The sequence below is a fragment of the Crotalus tigris genome, unplaced genomic scaffold (genome assembly GCF_016545835.1).
Source record: "Crotalus tigris isolate CLP2741 ecotype Arizona unplaced genomic scaffold, ASM1654583v1 scf7180000017743.441908, whole genome shotgun sequence".
Lineage (NCBI taxonomy): Eukaryota > Metazoa > Chordata > Lepidosauria > Squamata > Viperidae > Crotalus > Crotalus tigris.
Window position 1 is genome coordinate 157,715 of NW_024096610.1, and position 24,952 is coordinate 182,666.

At 37.8% G+C, this 24,952-nt stretch overlaps 1 long non-coding RNA gene across 1 annotated transcript in view; it reads right to left on the reverse strand.

Moving 5' to 3' along the window:
• Positions 1 to 8,519: 8,519 nt before the first annotated feature.
• Positions 8,520 to 24,952, reverse strand: part of LOC120306669 — a 43,606-nt gene continuing 27,173 nt past the window's right edge. The window contains exons 3-5 of the long non-coding RNA XR_005556368.1: positions 11,798 to 11,895; positions 10,879 to 11,017; positions 8,520 to 8,650 (exon numbers count right to left, since the gene is read on the reverse strand). This is a non-coding gene — a long non-coding RNA (uncharacterized LOC120306669). The remainder of the gene's footprint in view (positions 8,651 to 10,878; positions 11,018 to 11,797; positions 11,896 to 24,952) is intronic.

Below are 24,952 nucleotides of genomic sequence, written 5' to 3' on the forward strand. Positions count from 1 at the left end.
CCTCCCTCACTGCACTTGGCTAGGCAGGGCTGTGTACCACCTGCCACTCATTAATGTACCACAAGTGGTACGCATACCACCAGTTGAAAAGCCCTGATCTAGATGGGTAATGAAATGTTTGCAAGCAAACACCTTGTTCAATAAGCACCAAGTACTCCACAGTTAAACATCCTTTCTCCAACTGACCCAGAGACAAATAATGTTAGTTAGCAGCCCAAAGACAAAGCAACTCAAGTTCCACATTTAAAATGTTTTCATTCCTATAGGGCAGTGGTTCTCAACCTGTGGGTCGGGACCCCATTTGGGGTCGAACGACCATTTCACGGGGGTCGCCAAACAACGCAGTCCGCCATTTTTCCCCCTTTTCCTTAGCTGAGCTACTCCCTTTTATTCTATTGTCCAGGCTGTCTCTGCCCTGCTGAGCCCGCCAAAAGTCCCATTCTGCAAAAGGTGCTGCACCAGTTGAGTAGTCCTCGACTGGTTGGGGGTCGCAGCATTAAAAAGGTTGAGAACCACTGCTATAGGGAATAATAATTCTGAGTCCAGATATTGTTTCTATTCCAATGGGTACTTGGAAATTCAACTATTAATGGGTGCTGGAGGAGAATTTTACTCCTCTGTGGCACACAGCTTCTTGCTTCTCTCCATCACCCAGAAATTTGGTTCTGATCTCTTTTTTCTATAGAGCAGAAAAGAATTGGGGGATTGATGCTATAATCTGACAAAATTCCCTGTTTGTTGATTGCAATTCAGGTGCTATATCCCTGTTATTTAGACAGGTTGGCTATGGAGGCAGGCTTGAAACCTGCCTTTAAAATTAGGTTTGTTCCACTATCACAATGTGGAAATTCAGGGGTGCAATGTATTACAAAAAAAATGCTTCCTTAGGCAAGAAGAATCACAGGAAATTTAATATTTGATATACTTAAAAATATCTACAGAGATAGTTAAACATCCCAACAAAGCAAGTCAATTGATGCAAGAACAAGCCTCTGGGAAGAGGTAATTTCCAGGGTTAGTACTTTATTCTCACCTAAAAAGGTGAGAATCAGCTTTTAGAGCATCTTCTGGCTCTGCCATTAATGCTATGGGATCAAGGCTGGGAAAATAGCAGCCAAAAGGCACCCTTTTTGTGATCATACCAAATAGTCTGTAATGATAGCATTTGATAGGTGCTTTTTCTGTTGCTATGGTTCTTTGCTGTAAAAACAGAATTCTGAACCTCAATTGCTCATTTTCAGCAACATTTAGTATAATCCATCTTCTTAGCTTTCCCAGCCATTCTGATGTTTTAAGGTAATGGGTTCTTTAGGTCAGGAGATAATGTAACACAGTCCTGGAAACTACGACAAAAAGAAGAGAATTATAAAGTTGCCACACTCTTTAAGTTGGTGCTAAAATAAAATAATAAACTGATATTTCATCTCCATCCTGGGTGATCCAAGTGTTGCTGTTGCTGCCCTCTTGTGGTGTCTGGAGATTGTAGGGCTTTGGATGGGGAACAACAGGCTTCAGTTCAACTCTGGTAAATCCGAGTGGCTGGTAAGTCCCTGGGGCTTCAGGATCTGGGATTTTAACATCTTTAGTTCTAGATGCGGTTGCATTGCCTTGGAAAGACTCAAAGCACAATTTGGGAGTTCTCCTACACTCAGAACCCCTTCTCAAAGAGCATTTGGCAAGGATAGTTTCTCTTCTCTTCCATTCCATTTTATCCCATTCCATTCCATTCATCTCTACCCTACCCTACCCTACCCTACCCTACCCTACCCTACCCTACCCTACCCTACCTTATCCTATCCTATCCTATCCTATCCTATCCTATCCTATCCTATCCTATCCTATCCTACCCTTGTATGCATTGTCATTGAAAGTAGTGCCAAATACAATTATGACGACCTATTGTAAGAGAGAAGGATGGTATATACCTAATAAAAATTCTTTGGAATGCTAGTATATTTTTGTTCAATATTGGAACTGGTGCAATATATATGAACATGACATGAAAGTAGTATTACACTCCATCAGGTTGAACTAGAAGTTGAACTGGAAAGTAATTTTAGACTCGAAAACACTGCTTTAACTATATAGTTTATCAGAGATTTTTATCATACCATAGAAGGATAGGGGAGTTCTGAAGGCCAAAATTTGCCAGTCACTCATAACATTAAACAGTTATTTAATATCATAACTAAACATAGTCACTATTGCAAACAAAGTTGGGAAAGTAGAAAGAAATCATATCATTTAGAAAAAATAGGTACCTAATAGGCTAATGTAATCATATATAGGAATGACTGTGGGAGACAAGTAGAAGAGCTGCAGACTAAACAACAATCAGTTGAGTCTGCAAAAGAAATATACGTTTGGCAAACATCTCAGAAGGGACCCTCCATAGAGTCTTGCACTATAAAGGTGAGGAGGGAGAGATGTACTTTCAGAAGTGCAAGATTCTGTTAATAGAACCTTATAATAAAGTTCTTGCCTGGATTACCTTGTAAGGTTGACATCTTGCAAGTCTTATCATTATAGCTACAGGAGTTTCTTCAATGGATTAACTCCACAGATATTTTTTTCCCCTGAAGCATCTTCAAATTATCAAGAGATCATTACGAAACCACTCCTTTCCTTATGGAATAGAGTATATTTATCCAAATGCCTGTACATGCTAGAACATTGCTAATCTGAGACAGTGGCCAAAAGAGAATTTTAAAATTCTTAGTTTGAAAGTCAATAAATTGCCTTAGACAAGCCACTATAGCTCAGCTTATTTTCATTTTGCAGTACAAGATACGCAATACAGATCTTTCTTCCAGAGCTATTGTTAAGTATAAATTTGTATGTTTGAAATATTTTTCCCATATAGTAATTCTCCATACAGTAAAGTTTTCATTATGTACAAATAATAGCAGAAATGTAGAATAATTATAATTAATGGTTCAATCCATTTTTAGCTATGCTTGGATTGAATCTGTTAAGATATATTAGGCTTAAGGTTATTCATGTATTCTATTTCTGTGGCCATCTATCTCACACAAGTGACTCTGGGCAGCAAATAGAAATAAAAGCATCAATACTATAATACATAACAATTCCCAACAAAAGCAGAAATAAATAAAACAGTCACAAAGACATTGAGCTCCATTGATGTTATAACAAAGTTTGAGGATAGCTCCATGATTAAGATAAAAATGGTGAAAGTTTTGAACAATAGGTATTAATCCTTTTGAATAGAAAACAATAATATCAACAAAAACAACTAGAAAGACAATAAGCTTCAATAATTGTTTTATAGTCTTTTTTAGGCAGAGAGTGCTTTCAAGTCAAACTCAATTCCAATGTAAACACAATAACAATCCTTTTCTAATTAGAAAAATGAAATATTTTAGATACTTAAAATCTGCTATGTATAAATTCTGTTTCATTATTTTCCTGACATCTTTAGCCCAGAGGCAATCATATTTCAGAGAAGATCCTTTTAATAAGGAAAAAATACGAATACGTTTGGCAGCCCAGTTTCTCAGACTTTGCTGGAACTGTGGTTGCTTCAAGAATGGAGGATTTTTCACTAAATGAATATAACCCAATGTTAATATACTCTTATTTATGTATGTATTTACTCATCTTGGACACTGCCTGACTCCTACTGACACTGGAAAGCTCACAGCATAAACATAAACAGCGATATGTCATTAGATAAAATTAAACAGTGAACAAGATGACAAATCCAGCCAACAGCAACATGTACCCACAAGGGCCTCCAACCTTCCCAGCCTAAAGCCAAGACTTCAAGGTCTTGCAGACCACCAACAGGGCGGAAGGCACCCAGATTTTAGGGGGAATCTTATTCCAGAACATGGGCACCATGATAGAAAAAGCAAGCTTATGAGGGCTTAGTAGGTGGCACTGCTTGATCGAAGAAACCCAGAGTGTGCCAACCCTATCAGATCAACAGGTCAGGCTGAAACCACAAGAGAGAGGGAGTCCCTATGCCAGGTAGAATATTATAGAGCATACCAAGGCATGACCATTATTGCCTCAATTATATATTATCATATAATCACTGTACATAAAGGGGTGTAAATGCTAGCTCAAGGTCCACAGCTAGAGCATTAGATGGTTTGCAGTTGATCAGCAAAGATTACTGATGCTCAGCTATGAAATCCTTGCTGGTAAATAATGTTCACATACAGCAGAACAACTGCATACAGGAACTGGGAACTAATCCCAGGAGTGATATTGGACTTGGTCTTGTTAGGAGAATTATGAAATTATTCGGCTATAATTCTGCTTTTCTTTCCTGTTAGTCATTTTAGCTGCTGTAGTTGGCAAGGAGAGACAAGCAGGGTCAGCATACCGGAGCCCTCCATGGAATAATAATAGCCCAGGGTTGTCTTGACTTCTTCTTTGCTTGCTCTGTAGCAAATCTGACTGTATGCTTGATAAGTAAGAATTTGCATTTCATTTGATTATAAGAATTAATCATTCTTTATAGTTCAGTAATATCTAGAGAGACCACTTATTGCCCATCCCCGATTTATGCAAATTCCTTGGAGATTAGAAGCTTGCCTTGGCAGAAATGCAATAATTAAGGACCACTATACTGTAGAAAGAAGCTGTAGGGCAGAACCTGCTTTCTATGAAGAAGCTCCTAGATATCATTCCTTCCATGCCCTGTTTGGAGGGAACATAGGTGGAACAGCTCAAAATAACTCTGGGAGAATTCTAGTAGGGAAAGGGAAAGGTCCTGGGGTAGAAAGATCATTGATTTGCTAAGGTGTCACATGCTTACATCATCAAAGACTATTTCACAATCTACAACAATAAATGCAGTTTGTTTAATTCCCCCCCCCCACACACACATACTACATGGGTATTCCTGACAGTTAAAAATAAGCCATGTGGATCTTGACCTATTTGGTCAATTAATCAACCCACGAGCAGTTTCCTTATTTATATTAAATTGCAAAGTATCATTGTCAGAAATAACAAAGCAAACATGGAATTAATTTTAACTATCCATTTGCCTCTCCCTACAAGTCAACCATGTACAGGGAGACAATGATAACTAAATTCTGGTTGTCCAGTGAAGCCAAATACTTCCTCTCCCCTCAAATTTCTAAAAATTAGGTTATGATCCTCCCCTCCAGTTTCCAATACTGTACATATTGTGTGCATTTGTCTGCTTATCTGCCAAAATATTTGAACAGTTACTATAAAGAGATAGCTGCAATTGTGCCAAGCCACCATTCCTTTTTTTATACTGAAAAGCCTTAGGATAGGTGGAAAGACAGCATGAAAGCAAATTTGCAGCCAGGCAATTTTCCTAATAGCTGCTGTCATGGTTACATTGTGTACCACTCATTGGAATGGAGAAGAAGCTGAAGCTGAAGATTGTTATGTGTACGTGGAGTGTATGCGTGTATCATGTGTGAGAGAGATGTCCTGGAGAAACAAAAACAAAACAAGAAACCTGTGCACAAGGCTGCCTCCCTGCCAAATATTAGAGAGGATTCTTATCAGTTTCATTGTCATTCTTGTTTTCTCTGTGTCTACCTTTGGGAACAGTGCAAGGAACTGCAAACAGTCAAAGCAAACCAAATCAACTCCAGTTGTGTTGCAAAGTAGGCGGTAGGATGACGTGTATTTTCCAGGTTAATTTCCAAGCAATTAGCATAGTTGCTATTTGGGCTGGGAAGTAGATATGTCCAACTCTCCTGCCATCTTTTATCTTTAAGGATGTGTAAACAAAATGCCTACTTAGCTGAAGCCCAGGAGCCAGGTGGCAGGTGGAGCAAACATTCTTTACAGTGGGAAAACAAATCCTCAGGAAGTTCTGCAGAGCTTCAGAGATGGGTAGAGGAGAATCAATTTGGGTTAAACCTTAGCTGAGCCAGAAATAAAGTCATGCAGCTACTATATGCCAGGAGAAAACAGTGAAAGGGAGCTGATTTTAGGTCAGTGAAAAGACCTTGAGGAAAAGTGCCCTCGGTCAAAGAGTTGAATTTATTTACAGCTTGAGCAAGAGGAAGGAACTAGGTGAACGTGACTTTGCCTAGCGTAGGTTAAGAAAAAAATCAAATGATACCCAAAGGAGCATCTAGAGTCGTATGTCCAGTGTGGTCTTATATGTTTAACTCCATCAGAAACAGAAAACATCCACTAATATGATAGAAGAAGCATTGTAGTGTCAAGTGGAAAAATGCAAATAAAGTATCTGTTTCAATGTAACTTGGAACATTGTGCTAGGAAGTTTTCCTGCCAAGACATTTAATAAAAGGTACCACAGTTCTTGCCAGGCACTAGCTGTTATAGTCCTCCTAGAAGAGATTTCAACCCTACGTTATTTAGCTACTCATGTTTTTCCCTAATTTTGTGCCCTATAGTTATATCAGCTTCAGTTCCTAGAATTGTTAATAGCCATTCTGGCTGGTGAATTCTGGGAACTGAAGTCAACATATGTGGAGGGCATTCTGACTGAGGAAGTGTGGGCTGCTTCCTGTTGCTGCCTGATTCCCTTGTCAGTTCAAGAGTGTCAGCAGTGAGAAGGGCAAGAAAGGGCAATGTCTCTTTCTCTCTCTCTTTGGCAGGCTCTGAAGCTTTCATCTTTCTTTCTCACTAGTTTCCCAGAACTTGTTATTTTAGGATGGTTTTCTGTGCATAATTCTATTGCTGTTTTTATTCCAATTCTTTTTTAATATCTCAGATATTTTTGCTGTCCTTGTGGTTCTCTATTGTTTTGTTTTATCTGTGTTTTAGTTATGTTTTCCATCTGCCAATTGCAAAAGGCCACACTGCTTGGATCCAGACATATACCCACACCAGTACATTACAACATCCCTGGTCCTCGGGAAGAACTTGATGCATATGGTGGCCAACAGCAGCTAAAGAACTGGCAGCTATGACTTCACATCTTTGTGTAAATAATAATAATAATAAGCTATCAATTGAATAATAATAATAATAATGACAGCTTTACTTGGAGCAGCTTATATCCTGCGATGATATCTGTAACACTATCAAACATCCAGATCTGCTTATCTCAGGTCCTTGGAAAGGACTCAATAGGTGGATGGAAATGCCAAATCCAGTCTGAACATTTGTCTGACTGTGTGAAGAACCAATAATAATAATAATAATAATAATAATAATAATAATAATAATAATATTTCTCTATCTCTTAGTCAATCTAGCTCACAGAGTTTAAGGTTATGGGGAAATAATGGAGGAAGAAATGCTATATAGCTTCCTTGAGCTCCTGGAGGTAAGGCAGGCTGTCAACTGAATTTTCTTTTTTAACATTTGATGAATGTATGTGAATATATGCACAGCTTAGTTAGCACATTGGAAATCAAATTATCAACAGTTTCCCAAGCATGCAGTTCTATAGAAAATAAAAAGTAGGCCACAGATCCTACTTTTGTTAGCTTGTTGGTAAAAGTGTATATGGCATTAATAGCCATTTATATAAAAAATAAAAACCAGTATTGCTGTTTAGTTAATAAGGCTGTTATCTCTCCCAGTGGGTACAGCCACTTTCATGATGTCTCTCGGCAGTTGAAGATGAAATCTTGACCTTACCAGTTCAGCTCCATCATTAAAAATCCCAGCTGTTTCATCTTCTTTCATGTGATACCTCCTCTTTTTAAACATTGGTATGAATTTTGAAGGATCATTTCACAATATTTTCTATCAGACTCCTTGCTAGCTTCTGTTTCCAACATTCAGCAAGGTTGTTTAGTTTACCACTTGAAACTCATAGCATCCATACTCCTACATCATAAAGCCAGGTTTAGAAGCATAAAAGATATAATTTCTTTTCAGAGGTAGTTTCTTTCTGGAAGCCTATTGGGCCACCTAGTAGGAATTGTTCCCAATCAAGAGGTGGAGATCTTCACTATATCTGCCTTCAGATGTATGATTTGTCTGCCTTCCATTCCCCATAATTCAGTCAGAACTGAAGAAGCTTCTTGGATGAGAAGCAAAACATTTTCAAGGGGAAAAAAACCAAGAAACTCATGTTGCCTTTTGGAAAAGCACCTCTGGAATTTGGGTGGCAAAATGGATTTTCTGTCTTTGCAACTGATGACCTGGCTGAAGGACTGTTAGACCACACTTTAACATGGCCATCTGGATGTGCCCTTGGTCAACTAGAGAGCAAATTATGATAATGCCATGGGATTAGAGGAGCATGGCACCATTTAAGGAGCAGTACCGCTTGACCTGTGGAAGTGCTCTTAAGTAAGCTTTCCCTAACCTGGATGCCTCCGGCATGCCTTAGGGTAACATGATAGGAGTCTTTCAATATCTAAGGGCTGCCACAAAGAAGAGTGGGTCAACTATTTTCCAAAGTACCTGAAGGCACAACAATAAACAATAGATGGAAACTAATCAAGGAGAGAACCAACCTAGAAGAATTTTCCTAACAGTTAGAATAATTAATCAGCACAATGACTTGCCTTCAGAAGTTGTGGGTGCTCCAACACTGACGCTTTTTAAGAAGAGATTTGACAACCATTTGTCTGAAATTGAATAGGCTTTCCTGCTTCAGCAGGAGGTTGGACTACAAGACCCTCCAAGATTCCTTCCAACTCTGTTGTTCTGTTATTCTCAGAGATCCATGAATCTTGGCCAATTCCAGTTTTTGAGGCTTCTAACCATAATAAAAATAAGAAAAGGTGACCCATGAAAAGATAATCAGACACCAAAGATAAAAACAGAGGGAAAAGTTAATATTTTTGAGTAAACACAAATGAAAAAGCAAGTATCTAAGTTGGAGGGTCTCTCTGAGCTCGCAAGCCTGACCAAGTGTTTTTCTTCCTGCTGTTCTTCTCTGACTGATCCTCCAGATGAATAGATTTGAACTCCCAGGATTTTCAGTAAAGCCCATTCTCACTGACAAAGTTCATATTTTGGGGGATTTAAAATACCAGCTGAACATATTGTGGAGGAAAAAGCATAATATAGAGGGATTCATTAAAATGAAAATATGCCATTTGTCTTTCAGAAATCTAATAGTTGGGACAAAGATTGTTACCTCAAGATTACTTTTTGCATGTTTTCCTTCTCCCTTAATATATATTTTTGGAGCCACCTCTGTACAAAAGCATACCGAAGAGGCAAGGTTATTGTATAGGGGAAAAAAAGTTCATAGGTCTTTGCATGTAATTGGGCCAGAATGACCTCTGTTCCCTTTGCAAATGGCATAGCAGTTCAGCTCAGCAACCAGCATAAGCTTTCCCCTTCCCACTGCAGTGCAAGGCTTCTTTCATAGGAGGACTTTGTTTTACTGTTGGCAGGATGGAAGGAGAGAGGCTTCTCCCAGAGTGCTTCATTTATGTCTTCCCTACATATCTATTCTCCTCCAAATGTGTGCCAAGAAAATATTCTGCTATGTTTCTGGAGGAGGGCAATATAGTGTTGGCCACTTGCATAGGAACATAGATCTGCCTAATGATCTACCGAGCTTCATTTTAAACATAAGAGAGACTTTTATGTCTCTTTAATAGTCATCAGAACTGTATTAATACTAATACAGTTCTGATGAATATTGAAGAGACAAAAAAGTGCAATTTGGTGAATTCATGAATCTGTGACCAGATATTTTCATCTTGGTAGTCCAAGGTTTTCCAAGTATTCTAGTCTAGGATTGCTTCCACATCTTTGAAAGAACAAAGGATGTGGGAGATTTATTCATGGAGCCTTTTAATATAAACCATATAGTTATTGTCTCACTATCATGTTATTGCTTGCAACTATCTTTGCTGCTGTCTCTTACCAAACTTAGTCCTAACTCCTTATATCTGCAGTTTAAAAAAAAAGAAGTTAGGGGGAAATGAAATACTTTTGCTAAGTAACTCTCAGTTTTCAGTAATATTATGGTATATAAACCATGAAGGTAGCTGAATGCAGTTATAGGGAAACAGATAGAAGATATTTGTTGATTTATTTATATTTAGTTTGGAATATTCCATAAAAATCACTAAACCCATATGCTATGAAGCAAGGAAGAGACTTCTGATTTAGGGATCAGCTTGAAGACCTGGAGGATACACAGAAACAACCTAGTCTGATTCTTCTGCTGACTAAACAAAATGATCCTTGAATTCAGTGTACAGACAGAGGAGAAGGGGCTACATTTTCACCAACCTAAAGTGGGCAGTATGTGCCAATCTGTGATACTACAACTAACACTGAAGATGTCATAAATACCCACCTCATAATCAAGATGAAAATAATCTACTTTGCTATGCAAGAAAGCAAGGGCAGATGTTAGCATCTGGCAATGTAGCTAGGCATCTCTCTCCCTACACAATCTTAGTAAAGATTGCCTTTGCAGTGTGGAGGAGACTGAAGAATAAGGTGAAGCACAGCGCAGTCCAGAAATAACTGCACTAATTGTTCTAGATCTCACGTTTTGTCTGCTGTACAGGTAGTCCTCGACTTACAACAGTTCATTCAGTGACTGTTCAAAGTTACAACAACACCAAAAAAAGTGACTTATGACCATTTTCCACAAAGTTACAACCTTTGAAGGATCCCTATGTTCATGTGATCAAAATTCAGATGTTTGGCAACTAGTTCATACTTATGACAATTGCTGTGTCCCGAGGTCATGTGATCACCTTTTATAATTTTTTGATAAGCAAAGTCAATGAGGAAGCCAGATTCATTTAACAACCGGGTACTAATTTAACAACTGCAGTGATTCAATTAACAACTGTGGCAAGAAATGTTGTAAAATGGAGCAAAACTCACTTAACAAATGTCTCATTTAACAACAGAAATTTTGGACTCAGTTATGGTCATAAGTGGAAGACTACTTGTAATTCAAAATTCTGACATGCAAAATCAGACAGACATTGAGGAATATATGCTTACATCTTTCAACCTTGGCAGGTTGCAATGGGGCAGCAGGGAAATGCTGCATCTGAGGTTGAAGTAGGACCTCCTCATTCACAGTTTCATTTTGGCGATGATGCTCCAGTTTCTTTGCGTGTCTCTGTGTTCATCTTCATAGCTTTAGAACAGAATCCAGAGCATCAGTGTCAGCAAGTGAACGTCCGCATTCCAAATAGCTACTAGCCTCTTGCCAGGATTCCTGCAGCTCTCAGATATAAATGAACGACTAGGAAAAAGTCAATTAAAGGATTTTGCTGATTGATGGGTATAGGAGGATTTTTTGGCACAGCAGCAGGAGGTGACGTGAAAAATTGCAGCTTTTTACAGCTCCCCTTGTTTTCTGTGTTTCTAAATATTTAATTTAACTCCAAGTTTCTTCATTGAGCAAGGTAAAAATGTTCTATTTTGAGATACATGTTTTGTCCACCACATAATCCTTTTTCCCACCCAGCCACCACAGATAAAATATTAATATGGTGCGTTAATAAAAAACGCAGAAGTAAAGACTTGGATGAAAGCTTGTCTTTCCCTTATTTAGCTAAATTGCGTGCAACTGTGTCTTTGTGAGAGAACTGCCTGCTAGGCCAGGGAGATATCAGCTGTTCTGGAACATGGCACAGAAGGAGCTTTTGCTAGTATCAGCAAATCTCTTCCACTGGGTGATGGGCATGATAGGCATTCTCAAGCTGAACTCCTAAGCACAACAGAAATAAAAACAGGGTGTATGAAAATATCAGAAGCACATGTTCTGAAAAGAATGGCAAGAAAAATGCCTAATTATATTCAGTTAGGTTCAGTGATATTCAGTCAATTATGCAAGACCTGACCTACTTATCCAATTGTGTGCAACATTCTTCTACTTGATAACAATTCAGGCAGAAAGTTGAAAGTAGCCCACCTGTAATTGGAACATTTATTGGTGAAAATCTTAGTCCCTGGAGAAACAGCAGCAAGAGCATTAATTTCCCTTCATTCTGAATTCAGCAGCGAGAGAAACTGGAAAAAAACGAAAGGTGTCAATCAGTGGAATTAAGAATTTCCTCTAAGAAATGCCTAAAGGAAAGAAGAGGACTATGCTGTGCTTTGGATTCCAAGGCAAACAGGTTCTGAAGAGAGTGCAGTGTTACTCCTGTAAGATTCATCTGCAACATCTTAAAACAGCAGCATCTTTTCCTGAGAATGTCTCACTGCCTCTGCAGCAGATTCTCAGATTTCCTCTGCAAAGTTGCATTTGGCTTAAGAACTTGCAGACAGGCATTACATGTGCACCCTTGTCCTCTCTGAAACATTTTTTCTCCTTTAATCTGAAGTCCTTTGCACTCCTTGGAAAGAACTCCCATAATGTATTCTTTGCAGGTAGAGGATCTAGAGGTAAGCGCTACAAAGGTCAAGAAAGACTTAGAAGCTATTTATAGAGCTAGGAAATGGAAGGCAATAAGAAACAAAGTTGAATACTGTAGATGTAGGCATTGAGTAATCTCTAGAAAAGATGTAGTGTAATACTGGGGCTGGTACCGCAGCTAATCTGTAAACTTCACCAACTATTTTTGCATAGTGAGTAGTATTGAATCTTTCCATCTCTGTGCATATAGTAATTTCACCACAGTAATTATAAATAATCTTCCATGGCTTTTTCCGGGGCTTTTTTTGTCATAGAACGCACTGGAACAGAGTTTCGACAGATTTTCCAGAGTTGCCTTGAACAAAATCCTAGTCTTTTAGATACACTAAACATTGAAGGGTTTTTTTTTTAGCTACAAAGGTAAACCTTGTAGGGTAGGCAAAGCGGGTTGTATGACATATGTGAGTTCTGGCACCTTTTTTTTTTTTTTTTTTTACAAAAAAAGCACTGGCTTTTTCTAACTATCCATTAATCCTAAAATGAAAGTTTCTGACTTCAATTGAATATCAGTCTTTAAAATCCTCTGTATCAAACTAGGTATCTAAATCCAATTTTTAAAGTTTTTTTACACGCTAAGCAAGATATAATGTCCCTTTATGTTGTTCATATTTCCAACATACATTTCAAGTGCCTTTATACATTTGAAATAATTTCTCTGATATCGTACACCACCAATACATCATTTTATAAAAATTCTCTTTGAGATCATAACACAATGTAAATTTCAACTCCTTTAGCCATATATTTTCCCACTGATACATATGTACATTATAATGAAAATTTTTAGCCCACTTTAACCTGTTCTACCTGTTTCAAATTTCAACAAAAGTTTGTACGTTTCAGCAATTATATGTTCATCATCAATACGCAATTGTATTTCAAATTCTGATTTATTTTGTACTATACCACAAGTTTTTTTATTCATTTTAAAACTTTCATATAAATGGGAAAACCATCAACAACTATATCCTTCTGCTATTAATTGTTCTTTTGATTTGATTTTAAATTCTCTTGGAAATTTTTCAATATATCCCACTACCTCAACCATTTATCTTTTTTTGCCATCTCTGTTCTATAATATGCTTCTTGAGCTGAGATCCATAATAATGATTTCTGGCACAACCTGGATTTATAATCTATTCCATATTGTCAGTATGACATATATAATAAAATTATTTTTACAGTACTGTAACCTGAACTTATTATACCATAAATATTCATGCCATCCAAACCTGAGATCATGACTTTCTAACAGGTATTATTTATTCTGAACATTTGATAACAATTACTGAGTTTCTCAACCTTGATATGTGGACTTTAACTGCCAGAATTCCCTAGCTAGCATGCTGACTGAGTAATTCTGGAAGTTAAGTCCACATATCTTATAGACCAGTGTTTCTCAACAGCAATGCTGGCTGTGGAATTCTGGGAGTTGAAGTCCACATGCCTTAAAATTGTCAAGGTTGAGAAACACTGTTATAGACAGTGCTTTTTTTGTAAAAAAAAAAAAAAAAAAAAAGTGCTGGAATTCACACAAGTCATATAACCTGCCTTGCCTACCCTACAAGGTTCCATCCCAAAAAGGTGCCGGAACTCTGTTCTGGGCGTTCTATGACAAAAAAAGCCCTGCTTATAGCTGTCAAGGCTGAGAAACTGATCTTGATATTTTCCTGGTGCTACTAATTAGCTGTTTGCTGAGAAACCCTATTAATTACACTATTAAAGACAATGGAGAGCTAGCTCTGGTTACCTTCAAGGACAGTTACATGTTCCCTCCATTTCCATACTTCATATCCTACAAAGTAGCTTGAGGTTAACCTGTGATTGCCTTACTTTGTCTTTACTCCAGGAAGAGGTAGAAAGAATAGGGACAGGAGTAAAGACAAGGCAAGAGTTCCCATCAGTGCTCAAAATTTCTGTAGAGTTGAATTTTGCTTTTAGCAAAAGACAAGCTTTATGGAGATTCAAGATACACTACAAATGAATGACAATCAATCCACACAGGTTTTGGGCAAATCTTAGTTATATACATAAATATAATCTTAAATATATACATAAATATATGCACAGGAGAGAAAGAAGATAAATTTAGCCTGAAAGCAGGGCAAATAATAGAGTAAAGCAAATTGCTATCTGAGAAAGGAAATATTGTAAATCAAAGTTTTAAATTACGAGAGGCAGAAGATTACCTGTGAATAAAAGAGAAAAGAATAAAGCCCTAGATTTTCTGCCTGGAGAATTATGTCCAGCTTCCCTGAATCTATCAAGGGAAGTGAGCAGTCCTCTTAATTTGGGTAGACAGGCTGGCAAGATTTGCCAGCAAGGGCATTGCCCAGCTGATTAGGATGAGTGGAGGGAAGAATGGTAGCTTACATGGCCAAGAGAAATAAAGCAGACTGAATTCAAACAGGCCAGGATGGAAGAGGTCTGATCCACAAAAGAGAGATCAAATTGCCAGAAAGGAAATTGGAGAAAAGCAGCTCCATGAGACTCTGTGCAATAACTGTGTTTTTTTTTCCAAGAGAAAGGAAAGAGTTGGTTTGGTCTATTATGTACTGTGCTTTTGAAATGTCCTGCACTCTTAAGGACACTGCTTATTGTATTAGATGTGTGAAAAGACAATTGCTAGCTCTTAGCAATCTTTTCAGAACACAGAAAGGAATCCACTCTGTTGTGTCCTGAGCCTGCAAAAGCAGGCTCAGGACATTGTATTGGTCCCGGGCATTCCAAAAGCTGCCCGGGACCAGACAGAGCAGTGCCAGCCTTGTGCACATATGCACGGCGCGAAAATGCTCTGTTTCATTGGTTGACATTGTCCGGGTTTCTGACCATGTAAAAAGGCTTGTGTGCCTTTTGTTTTTGCTTGGGTGTTGTTAGAAGGAGAATAAAGAGTTGTTCAACATTGCCATGTGTCTTCATCATTCACACATGAACGAAGTATACAACACACTCCTACTGGGTTCAATAAGGAAAGTTGATTAAAGTTATTTTTGAACCTGTATATTGTAGTACTGGTTCAATGTACTTTCCAGTATAAAAGAATACTGTCTGTTCCTTTGGTTATTGCTTTGCTAATTCAAATAGGAAATTTGTAATTGTTTGGTCAGAATGAGAGGGTTAAATCACTTACTGGATCTATGGGGAGGAGAGAGAAGGAAAACCCATCCTTAACAGCCCTGCTGCTTACAATAGTGGTAAATATCTGTAGCTCTGGTGTAGGATGAGGGTGAAGGTTTGCTCTCCGAGCTTGTGGGTTGCTTTCCAAACATTTCAGAATCCCCAATCCTTAATCTCTACTGACACCAACACCAAACAGTGCCAATTCAATTGGAACAACACAAAAATCATCTGCCACATTACCATCCGCCACACTTGTGAGTTTATCAAAGCCTGGCACTCCACAACTCCACAAGCAATTCCATCAACAGACACATCAACCTACAACCAGCCTATGAACCCCTCAGAATCCAAATCAACCACACAGCCAACCAGAGACAGTACCAGCCCTCAACCAACCCCTGCAAGACCCCCCAACCAGCACTTTACCTCCCAATGACCCACACCTGATGTAACCTCCCCATCATGACCCACCACAGGACTCTCACTGGCGATTCACACCTGACCCATTACAAGACCCACCACCTGATCTGATGGGACCCTCACCTGACATGATATCATCATCACAAGACCTATTGACCCCATGAAGCCCTTATAAACAGAAGAACAGTGACACTGAAATCCCCTAAAGTCCACTGAAGATGTTGCCTAGCCTGGTAATGAGATGCTCAGAAACCAATCCACAAGCTTGGAGAAAAAAGCTTCACCCTCAACCCTGCTATTCATTGAAGACTTGACAACTGGCTTGTTTATAGTGACTTGGATAGAAATGGAAGAGATCTAACTGAGAGATCCAGTGGGGATTCAGTTTCTCAAACACAGGACCAGCAGACTGTACAAATCTGGAGTTACATACAGTTGAACAATGTCCTCCTAGCAGGTCTCCTGCTTGAGCAGGGGATTGAACTAGAAGACCTCCAAGGTCCCTTCCAACTCTGTTGTATTGTTCCTGTTACACTTGTAGTTCAGATGCAATATTTGGAAAGACTGTAGTGTTGCATCCAAGCCTTTGGAAGGCTATGTGATACACAACAGACAACTGGAGAAATGAGTAGGAGGAAATAGGAAAAGCCTATGGCAGCTGCAGTGTTTTAAAAGTAAGATATGATTCCATTCAGATGGCACTGATGTTTGAAGTATATATTGATATTGTTCAATTTAAAAGAAAACCAAATGAATGTTTGCATTGTCTAAAGTCAGTGGTATTTGAGTCCTTCCCATCTGATGTTTTCCTCAGCATCTTGAGTTTACTTTCAGTTTTCAAGTAATATATTTTAAAAAAGGAACACTGCTTGTGAATGCCAACAGACAGGCTCCAACAAGAATTAATAAGTTCTATTGTTTATTTTAAAAATAGTGTAGCAAATTATACAAACTACACTTATACACAATTATATAATGAATCAGATTTATTCAAACCAGTGGTGGGATTCAGCCAGTTCGCACCAGTTCAACAGAACTGGTAGCTAATTTTTTGTTGCCCAGGCCCAGAATGGACTTCCAGAAGCGGCATCCACATAGAGAACCAGTTGTTCACATATTTGAATCCCACTACTGATTCAAACTCATAACATTCTGATATGTTATGAAATAAGATCCAGTTTGATCTAATAGTTAAGGCTTCAGCTAGAAATCAAGAGTGGTTAGCTGACTTTGGGCCAGTCACTTTCCGCCTGATCCAGCTCATGGTGTTGATATTGTGGAAAAAACAGGAAGAGGAAAGAGTATTAGGTATGTCTGCCACGTTGAGTTATTTATAAAAATAATAGGCAGAAAATAAATAAATAAATAAATAAATAAATAAATAAATAAATAAATAGGAATTAAAGATAAATATTGATAAAAGATCAATTTGTTGTTGTTGTTAGTTGCGAAGTCGTGTCCGACCCATCGCAACCAAAGCTGAGGCTGCATTTACCTAGGCGTAGCTGCCATTGAATTCAATGGGACTTGAGTGTCTAGTAGACCAAAATAGGATTGTCCTGTAAATCACTTTGGGATAAGAGCAGGCATTTCAACTGTTTGATGCAAAAGGTCATGATTTGCACATTTATCAATTAATAAATAAACCAGAACTTTTGTTCTAACATTATAACAAGGAGTACTTTTACTGCCCTCTATCAACCTCTGCTGTATTCCACATTACTGAAACAAATGGAGGGAATCACAGTTGTTGTTTTCATATCTCATGTATTTTTCAGTGTGCTGATCTGCAGACCAGAAAAGATCTCCATTGTTTATGTTTTCATCAAAGAATAATGCACAACTTAAAAGACTGTGTCAGGCATTTTTACAGCAAATGGTTCTAAAAAGAATGTTATCATCTCCTTTGATCTCTCTGTCCCTTCCTAGGAATCAAGAAGTATACACCATGGTTGGAGAATTTATACCTTGGGAGAAAGTATAACTTTTTTTTATAAACACCAGCAATGGAGGAGTCTATTAGGAACCAGAATGTCTGGGACACTATAGTTATCATTTGGGGACCTTTAAAATCAGGGATGTCCTCAATAAGGGATTAAAAAAAATAAAGATTAACTTTGTCCAGGGGTATCAGTGGGTGGAGCCATGTAACTGGAACCTTGCTCCTTTTTTTACATGCATTGTGACTTACATAAAACGGGTGGGATTCTGGCCACTGGGTTATGGCTGCCATTTTGAGTTTTTGACCCTTCCCTGAAGACATCTCTTTAAAACTTAACAACCTTTAAAAATAATAATGTAACAAAGGATCTGAAGACTGAAGTGATATTCAAATCTCACAAGATCTTAATCAAGAATTTATTTATTTACCAGATTTTTACACTACCCATCTCACTTAAGTGACTCTGGCTGTCTTACAATAAAATATTAGAATCGTTCAAGATTTCAGACAAGGATGGAGATTTGTTGACATTCTGGCATGCAAGATCTGTGAGGTCTTAGGAGATGTGAATGCAAAAAACTCGTGCTAGGTTGACAATATACACAGGCAGTGGTGTTTACGCGGCCAAGTCCTGCTTTATAAAATGAGTTTAATTTTTGCTTTGTTTCCTTTGCTAGCTATCTTTTTCATTCTGTTCTAATCATTCCAATTTAAGTGATTTGATCTTTAACTTTTGTGAATGAAACAAAAAATTACTGTTAATTAGTGATATCGTACTTCTGATTCTTCTTGCTGAAGAATTTTAACATAATTGGCACTTATCAGTTGAAAAGCAAGGCAGTTGCGTTTACCTGATTGCTGACAGACTGTGAAATATTTCCATCTGTCTCATTTGACATTCTGCTCCTTCTGTAATACTACAATGACAAACTGCTCTTCCTACAGCAATGTGAACGCCTAGAGACAGTTAAATAGTTCCTTGTGAATAGTTCCACAAGAAGCTGAAATAAATAACGTTGCAGGGATCCTTTCTGGATTTACAAAATGAGCTCTTCTTTAATTTTACATTAGCTACTTGAAGACTGAAAGGATTTGATGGAAAGTGGCTACTAGTTAACTGCTGAGTATGCTCCCCAGCTTGAGTAAGGCTGAAATAAAGTCTTGAATAAATAGAATGGTGATAGTAGTTAAAGAAAAGCTAAACAGAATTGATGCAATTCATTAACTAGAATAAGCATTTGCAGAGATGTCTGGGTTTGTTACTGCTATAGGCTCATCTTCACAATCCACTAACAGCAGCATGGACATGCCCAGTAACTGTCGTTTGTATGCCACACCCTCATGACAAGCTTCAAATCATATTTAGAAGATCACAAGCTGGGATCTATCCACTTAAAGGAGAAGATTTATTTTTCCATATTATGTCTTTCTCCATGTGTTCTATTCTGATCTGCTTATAGCATTAAATATATAATTTGTTTTTAGAGGAGATTGTCATATTCCAGCAGCGCTAACTTAGTCTTGGTGATTTAGTTAATTCCCAAGTGGGCTGGTAAATTCCAGGGCATGCTGCTGACATTTCAATATATAGTGGCTTACAGTTTACTTCTTTCCCTTCTCCTCTTTAAGTTACAGTTATTATGGTATGAGAAAATGAGAAAGCTAAACTCTGCAAGCTGTCTCAAATATCCAGAGAGTGTTCAGCTTGTCAAGGACACAGTTATTCAGTGCAGATGTCTTCTGGAATGAAGCCCATAGAGAAGGGGAAAATTGTCCTAGGGAACCAGATCAAAATATAGGTAGTTCTGAGATAAGATGCTGGGAAATCCTTTACCTACCATATAAGAAAATTCTAAAGGGTGCAGGAAGATTTTTTATTGTCTTTCTTTTTATCTCAGATCAGATGACAACTTTTGCAACTTACAACTCAGGATGAAACAGAGAGCTATTTCATTCTGTCTCTCCACGTTCCCCATTAAATGACTGCCGATTTATCTGCACTGCAGCAGGAAATGAACCATAATTGAAACCTTTCCAAAAACTAAGATGGAAAAAATGGAGAAGAAGCATTTGTTGTATTTATTTATCAAAGAAGTAGTAGAAGCTGATGAGAGGAAGATGAATGGATGATAGCGCAGAAAAGGAGGAAGCACTTTACACATAAGTCTGCTTGTTCAGATAATTTCCTTAGAAAGAGAATTATTTATTGTGGGATTTAGATGGGTTAAAAAAAAACCTTATTGAAATTTGCTATAGTGCAGATGCCTCCAGTTCCCATAATTCCAAGTCAGCCTAGCCAATTTATATAAATCACTGCCAAGATAAGCATTATCCTCATTTATTATTTTATTAGATTTTGAATCTGCCTAATTATTGAAAATTTTCTGGATGATATGCAAAATGCCATCAACTGAACAAAACAAAAACATCAGCTACAGTAATGATAATACATGGTCAATCAGGCTCCACTGGTGCACTTTTTCGTAAGAACCACGAGAAATATGCTTAGTAATAACTTGATGATAGATCCCAGCTGAAGAGTACCCCTGCCTCCCCACCAGCAGTCTTTCATTTCAAAAAATTCTTTCAAAAGAGTAATTAAACTGTCTTTTCCAGGCATCTACTTATACTAGCACATCCCAGTCCCACCACTCAGCAAGTATGGCATTTTTTCCCCACCAAAAGGTCACATTGTGGAAAGAGAAATGCAGCCAGGAAATGTACCAGTCACCATCCTGAACTTCTCCTGCATTAGAACTAGAAGGATAGCTCCTGTTCACTGGCCTTGTTACTGAGAAAGATTAGAGCTGAGTTGTGGGGGAACACAATTTATGCCATCATACTTTTCTACTTTGTCAGAGACAAAGGTATGCAGGTTAACATGGCCAGGAAGAGAAGTTCAGTCAACATTTTATCCTTAGTTAGTCTTAAGTTGTACAAGAATTATGTCAGCAGCCTAAAAATATTGGCACAATTTACCAGAATCTATAAATTATTTCAAAGAGTTCAACTAGCACCACTCATCTACAGAATAATTTTTACAGTATATACATATATATAATAAGTCAGAGCTGCATTTCCAAAAAGTCACATAATTAATGACAATTGGGTTGTGACAATCGACTGTAGCTGGTAGAAGTTCCTCTCTTTATCTCTTTCTAAAATAAAGTAGAAAATTCCACTAAACTATTCAGAAGTAGTCAAAAAACTTTCAGTTGATGATTCAAGAAGGACTGTAATTAAGGAAGATCTGTGATAAACTCAGGAGAAAGAGAATCTAATGACCAGGCCATTGACTGAGGATTCTATCCACCTATCCATGTATTATTGTGATGAAATATGTTTTTGTTCATCAAGAAATGACACAATATGAAGAATAAATAAAAAGAATCCCATCTTTGAATGATGTTCATTGGACATTTGAGTTCCAGCCAGGAACCTAAAAATTATCCAAATAACATCATAACATAAAGTAGTAGTAGGGGCTTTGGGAAGAGGGGATGTATCCCCAACTGATGTAGCCAAAATAATTAGTTCTTGTAAAAATTGTTTATAATTCCACTGAAGGCATTGGTAACTCTGGTTTTACCGGGCTTTTTCTATAATTTACCCATTGGTCTCTAATTATGCTAAAAATACGAATCCTGGATAAATCCATGCTATAAAATAATCCAAACACCAGGATAATACTAAAAACAAAACTTGTTTAATTAAAAGCTAAGTCTTTCGTCGGTCAACACTACCGACATCATCAGAGCAGGATGCAAGATTGCTGGGAGTCCTTCTTATGCTGCTGGGTGGCTTTAAGCTCGGCTCCTTGACCTGGTTACCAGTTCATCCGTTCTCTCCATCTGGTTTCTTAAGGAGCCCACATCCTTTATTGTGTTGATGCCCTCCAAAGTTGTTGTTTCTTTCCTCCTGGATCCAATTTACCCATTTTAATTATTATATCTCTTCTTCTTCTTCTTGTGCCATATCCGTTATCGGACGTTGGCGATCATGTTGGCGATCCTGTTTTTATCAGCAGCCACACAAAAAAGTGCTGCTGAGTTTTGTCCAAACCAGTCCCTTAGATTTTGAAGCCACGATGTTCTTCTTCTGCCTGGACCTCGTTTGCCTTCAATCTTTCCCTAGAGGATTAAATGGAGTATGCCGTATTTTTCTGGGTGTCGCATCACATGTCCGAAATATTCTAATTTTTGTTTTTTAATTGTTTTGATGATTTCCCTTGGCTTTCCCAGATGGCTTATCATCTCCTCATTTCTGATTTTGTCATCCTAGTTTATACGTTACAGCCGCCTGTAAATCCACATTTCAAATGCTTCTAGTCTCTTCAGGTGGCCTTCTGTCAGAGACCAACTCTCTACTCCATAGAGCAGGATAGAAAAAATATAGCATCTGACAAGCCTGATTTTTCTATCCATGTCTTTACTTCAACAGTCATGTCCCAGCTTTCATGTAAATTAGAACCCTAAGAGATTATATCTCTAAATTTTATAATTTTTCTTCATTCTTTTTTCTCAATTCTGCTACACCTGGGAATTGCCATTCTTACAAAAATTATTCTTTCTTTTCAGTACTGTTGTATTTAGTATCTTAGAACTTTCGTCAACTTTTCATTCCAACAAAGAGGACTTGCATTACTAACTCATGTTCTTACTATCAATACATTCTAAATGGGGTTTGCTTTTGAAGACCACCCAGAAGTTTCCACTAGTCCAGAATTCAATGGATCATTTATTGGCTGGCATTGCCAATGAGTATAAGACATCTATGATCCAAGCCCTAACCTTACCTCTGATCAGCTTCCAAGTACAATTTAATGTGCTATTTATTATCTATAAAGCCTCATGTAGCTTGGCATTGAGATATCTCCAGGTGCAGTTTCTCCAGCTGAAATCAGCCTCCAGCCGGAATCAATTTGTGGGGAGAAACTACCAGTAATCTTCCATTTCTGCAAGCTAAGTGCTACTGAAGCTTCTACATGCTGCTTTTCTATAGCAATGCCAATACTTTAGAACAGTCACCTGCTTGAATAAGGTTGTCTTTCTAAAACAACATTGAAAATGAAGTTGTTGTAGAAAGCCTACAGTGAAGTGTGTCTATATCACTTTATGACTTTATACTAATATGATTTTTTTTTATTTTGACTGTGGAAGTTTCATTTTGTGCCTTGACACTATAAATTCCTACAAAGTTTGGAATTGTGACAGATAAAAAAACTAAGAAATTAAAAAATAAAATATATATTCCAGAGAGGTCTGATGTATTTAGTGTGGGGGATAAAACTGACTTCCAAGGAATCTCTTAACAGAACTGGTCTGAAGCAGAATAATTCCCAAACCCCACCCAGCTACATTTTCTAATCTTTCTTGCAAAATGTATATTTCTTCAGCAGTGTGGCAGAGTCAATCTACTAATGATCTTGGCTCAAATTCTAAAGAGCCCTTAATGTGTGAAAACTCAAATGTTAACTTCAAAGCCAAAATCTGAATAACTCACTTTTGGCCTGCACTATTGGCCGTAGGCTATGCACGAATTCTTCTGGGAATTCGAAATTGCAGAATTGATACTGCATACTTGCTTGTGTATCCTTTTATAGCTAGGGTGGAATCTGCTATTCTCTTCTGATCTATTTGGGCCTTTTTTACAGAGAAAGGAATAAAAATAATAATCAACTGTCATAAGAGGAATTTTTATGATATATTTCCTGTATCAGTGCCAAACAAGGTAATTTGTTGCATGGAAGTTTTTCTAGAACCTGAATTATGCTGCAGTGCAGATTTCAGCTTTTCTATTACTGTTCTGATCTTGATCAATTTCCTCTGAAAAGAACCTACCAATAGATCTGATAACCTATTTGTTAATGCATACTGCATCTAATGACTTTACTTTTCTACCATTCTTTTTCTGGGTGATTTGACTTTCCTTTTTTCTTGCAGCTTTAAGTAAAGTTAGAAATAACTTTGTCAGGGAAAATGCCCAACAGTAGTAAACTCTGAGGAATTGATTGGTCTGTGTAGAGAAACTAACCGAATTGGAGCCTAGAACGATATTTATCGATGGGAAGCAGACTTTTTTTTATAATAATTTTTTATTTTTCCAAACTCTCCCCCATACATATACCATGATATTTATCAGATGTTAACATACGTTCTTTTTACATTCATATATAAGATACTTTTAATAAATGTCTTGGCTATGGAGTTGATCTGTGCTGGGTGGTGGTGTGAGAGAGTGTGCAGATAGCAGTTTGTGTGTGTTTTCTTCTAGTAGATGGTGTGTCCTAGTGTGGAGAAATTTGCACGTGCAGCAAACTGCCATGCATTGCCCCCCCCAAACCTCATAACCTTTTGATACCCTTTGTCCCAAGGAAGCAGCCAAAAGATCACCCCCTTTTGACTTAATATCTTACCTACCTAAATAATAAGTTGCCACTTATCTCTTCCTGTCTTTATCTCTTCTTGTCTTTATCAGTTCTTTCTCCTTTCCTAATTTACCTGTATTTGTTTTACCTGCTCTCAACAGGTAATGTGTTACTAGAAAATAATTGCTTATATGAAGGAATTTTTCAGTTACTTTATGTCAACAGCTAAAGGTTAAACTTCTAAATGTAAAATGTCAGCAGTTAATGGCAAAGCCTATGTATGTAAAAAGTATATAAGAAAGAATAAACTCAGAGTTTGTCAAGCTGTATCCTGCAGCTTCAAACCTCTGCTCAAGACATGCCTATGTCTTTTTCTTAGCATCCTACATCCTAGGGAGCCATTGGATTTCTTGTAGACTAAGACATCCAGGAAGGGAAGTTGGTTATTAGCTTCTGTTTCCAGGGTGAACTGTATTTTGGGGTGTAGGCTGTTGAGATGTGTGAGGAAGTTGTCCAGTTGTCCACTCATCTCTAGAACAAAACACTTAGCTGATGAACAACACCTAAAAACTGAACTACACACTCTCACCAATGTACTTACATCCAATGGATTCCAAAGAAATAAGATTACCAAACTAATCCAAAAAGAAACCCCCACTAAAATCCAAGACAGAGAACAAGAAAACAGCAAAACCCTCCTCCCTTACATAAAAGGCACCACAGACAGAATCAGCAAGATCCTCCACAAACACAACATTAAGACAACATTCTGCACAAACAGAAAAATATCCACCATCCTAAG